This window comes from Capsicum annuum, unplaced genomic scaffold, assembly GCF_002878395.1.
Source record: "Capsicum annuum cultivar UCD-10X-F1 unplaced genomic scaffold, UCD10Xv1.1 ctg996, whole genome shotgun sequence".
NCBI lineage: Eukaryota > Viridiplantae > Streptophyta > Magnoliopsida > Solanales > Solanaceae > Capsicum > Capsicum annuum.
In genome coordinates, this window is record NW_025896054.1 from 923,350 (window position 1) to 930,150 (window position 6,801).

Genomic DNA, 6,801 nt, shown 5'->3' on the forward strand with positions numbered 1-6,801 from the left:
GTTCAAATACTCTATTTTGGACTACTTCGCATGCCAGTACTTTTATAATGACCCCTCCCCCTTCCTTCCAGGTTCTGAGGCACAGTCTAGTGGTCCAGATAAGAAGTAGAGATTTCAAATCACAGACTGGAGTTTGCAGTGGTGAGCCTTCTATGATTCAGAAGGCCTGGTTATTTCATATTACTACTATTAGTTAGGTTTTGGTCTATTGGGGCCTTTGTCCCAGCTTTCAAAAAACTTTGATTAGTTCATGGTAGAGATTTTGCAGACTGAGTCAGGCATTATATTCAGATATATTTTGGATTTCAGTTTTCATTATTATGATCACATTTAGATTGACCATGTTTCCGTATTGGATTTCTCTTTCCACATTATCTTTTATCATATGAATTATGTGCATGATTACCAGATAGATAGATAGAGGGCGTCCTGGACCTTCACAGTTCAGGAATGCTCATCACGGCTAGGGCCCCGATTCAGGTCATGACAAACTTGGTATCAGAGCACAGTTCATGGTCCCAGGGTGTCTGCGAAATTGCAATGGATAGAGTCTTGTTTATGGGTGTGTAGTGTGCCACACTTATAAGTAGGAGGCTACTAGGAATTTGGGAATGTCTCTCTTTCTTCATGTTCTAGTTCATGCAATAGAGTTAGAATATTTCTCTTTCATACTCTAATTTGTGCTATGGTATCACCCATATGAAAGTAAAAAATCATCCCAAATTCTTTCCTTACTCTAATGTCCTCAGATACGTCTCATTATTGAGGTGATTCAAGTGCAGAAGTTTAGAATCTAAATGGTATGGTCCTTTCTGATTGAACCATATATGAGTTAAAATTTGTACAAGAACTTGAGAATAGTCCGTTAGAACTTCAATGTGTATTAATTCCGATGTAAAAATTGATCCTGATGGAATCGTGCTTTTTAGCTTGAGATATTAATTACATTTAATCCCCTTCAAATTTATGTTACAAATGTCTTGTTTAAGGGGGATGATGTGTAGTAGAATGTTGGAACTATATTTACACCCGAATAGTAGTATGCGTTAAAGTGTTGTTGTCATGACCTATAGGTAGTGAAATTAGACCAAGAAGTTGGTGATGTGAAGTCACAAAGTTAGAAGTCAGAGTGAGGGTGACTTTTGTGTAAATGAATATTTTAGTTGAATAACCGATGTTTGAGAATGATTTACCCTCTTATGGTGATAGACTAATGTGGTAACTAGTAGCATGTGTGGATGGTATGGTAGTCCGTTGAAGAAGGGTTTGACTTCGATTTTATTTATACAGAGTAAGATGTGTATTCTTAGTTAATTGGATGTTACGTATTAAATTTCTATCTCATGTAATCTTGTCCTCAAGGTGTTTTTGGAAAAAAAATAAAGCCTAGTGAAGCCGTGTGGGGCTATTTCGATTCACTAGCATAGTTGACTTATCATTCATCTCATTTTCTTATTCAAAATACAAAATCAAAGTCTAGTGAAGCCGTGTGAGTCCTATTTCGATTCACTAGCAACTTGTTGTTCTTGTGTTTATTTAATATATGTACAGCTGAATCTGTTTGCATGAGATTGAGTTGATAAAGAGGTGATTTGTCCTTGTGTGTTAGTTTAGTAGAAGGTAGAGAAGGAGCTGTTAGTTAGGGCGATTTGTCAGTTACTTGAAGCGTGAAAATGACTATATTAGCTATTAAGTTGTAAGTATAGACTCATGGTTGTTTGTGGAATTTGATGGTAGTCTAAAAGTATTCTTGGGTTAGTAAGCGTGAAGTGAGAAGCCATATAAGTAGATAAAATTGTATGGGGTTAAAGTATAAGATTAATGTCGATCATGTCTATTATGTCACTTTACCCCTTGACCTTCTTTTCCTTGGTAGTTATAAACTAGTACTACTTGTGAGAAGGAATGTAGTAAATTTTTGAGGTATAGTAGTAATTTCATAAAGGTATTTTGGTCGTGGATAGTAGCTAGATAAAATGAGGTATTTGGGGATTGAATGTTTTAATTTGATGGACTAGTAAATTATGTTGTATTCTTCATGGGTGGTATTTACTGAATAAACCAAGTATGAGCTGATGCCTAAAAACATGTATTTAACTTAAACGTTCCTAAGTCAACAAGGTACACAAATGCAAGATATACAATTATCAACTACAAGCTGAAAATCTGAAAATCCTGCACGTGCATGCTGAAATTTCTGCGCATGCATGCCACCTTTGTGGACCTTTTAAAGCTGGAAAATCTGCACTTTCATACCAGCCCATGTGAAATTCTTAAAGTCTAATAAATGTGCTGCCAGCTTATTTTTACCATCTAGAAGATGCTGGAACATTGGCAGCAATGCGGGGCATTTATCGAAGCCCTGCCAAGCTCGAAAACGTGCCCGAATAGTCCGAAACATTCTCAAAACGTTACGTGTTTAATGGGTTGTGACGTTGAACGTCACAATGTGGTTGTAAAAATAGTGACTCAAGTTTAATGATGTATGTTTTGTAAGAATTATGTATAACGTTGGGTTATAAATCATGTTTAGCACTAGACATTAAGTTTGAACAATTGATGTCCATGAAGGTGGATTTGATGATTTCTTGGTTAATGATACTAGTTTTATGGAAGTAATCTAATAGGCTTGAATGGTATATGCAAGAGCCTAAGTTTATTTAATTCGTAGTGATGTATGATGTTGCATATATAATGTAGAAGTATGCCCAAGGTGATCTGAGGTTGCGGTATTTTCTAAGACTATTACACGTTTTGTGTGACGAGTGGTACCGTTGAGTTACTAGGTGGAGAAATACTAGTTAGATGGTATATGGTGTTCTAAATAGCCAAGTTAAGGAGTTTTGATTGATAGTATTGAGCCTTTTTATATGATCTTGATTCTCATAGTAGAGAGATGTAAGTTTGGAGTCACGATATTGATAGGCTAAGTCAGAAGTAGTATGATTCATCGAAGGCTTGGTGATATCCATGTTGAGTGCTAGATTCTAAGTTTGAGTTTTTGAAGGTTGGACTAATAGAAATAAGAGTTAATGCACTAGAGGGTGTGCACTTCGACTATGGGGATACTCATGAAGACCGGAACTTAGTAAGTGTACAAGTATTATATGATGACTACTGGGTCTATAGAATGATAAAGTGTATCTCAGAAGGTAGTATTAACAGTGGGTTTTCCACTTTCAGGTGTAGTCATTCGAGTTAAGTGCCATGCGTGTATAGTAGTTTTCAAAACCCCAGTGTGCAGTGAGTGTACTTCATTTTTGAGTCTAGTAAGGGATCGCCCAAACTTACTATGATGGCTTAAGGCTAAGTGGGAGATGATAGAGCGAATAACCAAGTCAGGCTTTCAGATTCTAGTCATGATGTCATGATGATATAGAACGTTAAAAAGTCAGGGTGAGACTTAACCCATTCTTATATCAGTTTTTTTTCAGTTAACCCAATATCTACTCATGCCTTATGTTTCAGTCCAATGATAAAAATTCATGTTGATGCTTATGATAGAGAATCATGTACTCTTCAAGTTTAAAAATGAGAAGTTTCAGTTCATTCAGTAGTCGAAATCCCATTCCATAAGTTATGAACACAAAATTGAGGTCATGTAGCTCATGACTCACGTACTCACACTTTGTAGTATGCTTTTTTTAGATAAGACCATAAGTGTGAAGTAAGATTTGGGGACAAGTTTTTGATATATGTGATTTTTAGTGGAAATTTGTGTGTGTATGTTCTTGGGGTAGCGTGTGGGAGTTATATTAATATTGGTTTAGAGAATATGTGAAGTGATTTTTCATGGGTGTTTGCCTTGAAGTTCATATGAGGTTATAAAGATAGGCTTGAATGACAAGTTGGGATTTTAGTGAAGGGACGCAATATGCGCTAGTGAATCTATAGTAAGAGTTCAGAGTTAGTCATTAATGTGGGAAGGCATGATATGTTTAGGGTGTGAACTTTAAAAAGATATGGAAGATTGAATCATATTGTTTAGACTAGTATCATGGTATGACATGTTGTATTTTTGTGACTTAGAGTTAGGCTTGATCGCAGTTAAAGGATTTAAACTACTACAGACATTGTAGAAAGAGCTATCAATGCCCATATGAGAATTATAAGTTGAATGGAATGAATATGGTATTTAAGGGAAATAGTATAGTTGAGGGAGTATTAAAGAAGTGTGCTAAGCATGAAAAACAAGAAGTTGCATTGTCCAAGATTTTTTGCTCCATAATGCTACTAGAATTTTGTTAGACAGAGAGTTGAAGATATGCTCCCGTTGAATATAAGTTTTTGGTGTAATTCATTTTAGCAGTCAGGCAGACAAGTTATGGTGGTTTTCCACCTTTTCTCCCAATCCTGCTATCTGAAGTCTCATGGGTATGATCATTCCAAGAGATAATATATTTCATTCTAAGTTGCAAATTACGTTTAGTCATAGCATCATGTTTTAGATTCGGCTATTTAGTCGTGACTCAGTTCATAAGTGTTCAGTGCATAATCTAAAATGCTTCCAAGTATTTTAGGCCAGTTAGTATAATACCCTGGTACGATCTAAGTCTTGATGCCTCATGATTTGTAATTGCTTAAGTTATCACTTCTCAATTCAATATGTATGATTGGATCATGAACACTTCAAGGGAATCCTAAACTTTTAGCATGAATCAGCGTCTTGTAGCAAGTACGGGCAAGTCATCTCAGAATTCAGTTTCGTGATAGAAGTTTAAATGTTTCAGATCAGTTATATACTTTCTTAGAAGACACATCATGTCAGCGTCATTCTATACCTTTGAGCTTCAACATTTCCAATCCATCATTCAAAGACGAATGATCCCAAGGGGGAGATAGTGTAACACCCCATAAAAGTCGTGCATGGATTAGCCTTTAATAGAGTGCTCTTAGACTTAAAAACTTGAAAATTTTTCCAAGTGTAACTTAGAGTCATTTTAGCTGGCAATCTTCGGGATAACACTTTTCAACCTTTTCGACCTCCGTTTTTAGATTTTCAAGTTCCATTACAATCGGAAAAGCTCATAGTACATCTCGGATAAGTTTTGGAATTTTTTGGAACGCATAAGGCTGCGTTTGAATTTCAAAATAGTAGCAAAACGCATAGCCTGTTGCCCAATTTTCAGCATTTCAGGGTCAACTTAAAACGATCATAACTCTATGAATATAATGAACTGGGAGAGCTTATACCTATCAATTTAAATCTATTTGAGTCTTATTTCAAATAAAGCTGGTTTTATCTAAATCCAACATTTGAGTAAGGAGTTATACTCATTTTACTTTAGCCTATCAGCTTGTCAACTGAGGGACAGTTTCGACTTTGTTTGTTTTCTTAGGGGCATTTTAGTCAGTTTACCTCACCCAAATTTTGTCACACCAGATTTAGCCCCCAATTTATCAACATATAATCCTTTTCTCAAATTTTCTCTCAAGAACACCCATAGGATTTCAAACAAAAATCCCAAATAACTCAAGATTCAATCATGGGTTTTGGAAGATAATTGGAGATTTGGAATCTCCACATCGTAGGCTTCAAGGATCATCCCTCAATTTCTTAAATAGAGGTATGCGGAGTTTTTCTAAATTCTCATGGGCATAAAAAAATCATGTTTTAGAATGGGGTTTTTAAGTTATGAACATATTCATGTTTTTAGAAGCTTTAATGACATTGTTTTGGTCTTTTGGTCCTCCCCAAAGTGATTTGAAAGTTTATATGTATACGTATGTATGTGTTTCAGTCTTGAGAGCATGAATTATAATGAATCCCTCTAGTGTTATGAGCTTTCCCATTTTTATATGATACGAATTGTTTTGAATGCATTTTGAAAAGAATGATATGATTTTTTGAACACGCAAGAGAGGGTTGTGAATGTTGAATATGCATATAATGGAAGAGTGCATGGATTTGTCAAAAGCACATGACCACCATATGTTTGATAAGAGTTTTACATGGTTTTGACTTGAGTTTCGGAACATAAAATCTCTTCTGCAAATTACATGTTTGGGTGGTTTGAAAACTATATTTTTATGAAAGATCATGCATATGACATTATGGCTCAGAAATAGGACGTGCAAGTCTTGGTGTGACGATACTAGCTCAGATTTTGCCATGATAATTTAGAACAAATTTAAATGCATGTTTGAAATCAGAATTTTTAGATGTTGAAACTAGAAACATGCATGTTTCAGAACAGGATAAAAATTGGGCATAAAGAGATCTTAGGTGGTTCCCCAAAGAAGGCATGAGTTCAGACAACTCGTTGTCCAAAATTGTGATTTACCGATCTGGATTTATATATTACGCTGGCCTAGAGCCCTGTGGCGTATCAGATTTAGGAACTCCAACCCTTGCGGCACACTCGGGTTGGAGGCTTCCCCACCGAGTCAATGGCGGATTCCACACCGCCCATGGAATATTAGATTTGTAGGGGATACCACCTAACTCAGAAGTAATACATAGATCAGAATTTGAAGTTTACACACAGGTTACATGTTTTCAGAAAATGCCCATGTGTTTTCAGAAACTACTTTATGCATGATGTTTAATGAAAACTTTTCTCTCATATTATGTATATATATATATGTTCAAATACTCTATTTTGCACTGCTTTGCATGCTAGTACTTTTGTGCTGACCCCTCCCCCTCTATTTAGGTTCTGAGGCACAGTCTAGGGGTCCAGATACGCAGTAGAGATTTCGGATCATAGACCAGAGTTTACAATGGTGAGCCGTCTATGATTCAGAAGGCCTGGTTATTTCATATTACCACTATTAGTTAGGTTTTGGTCTACTGGGGGC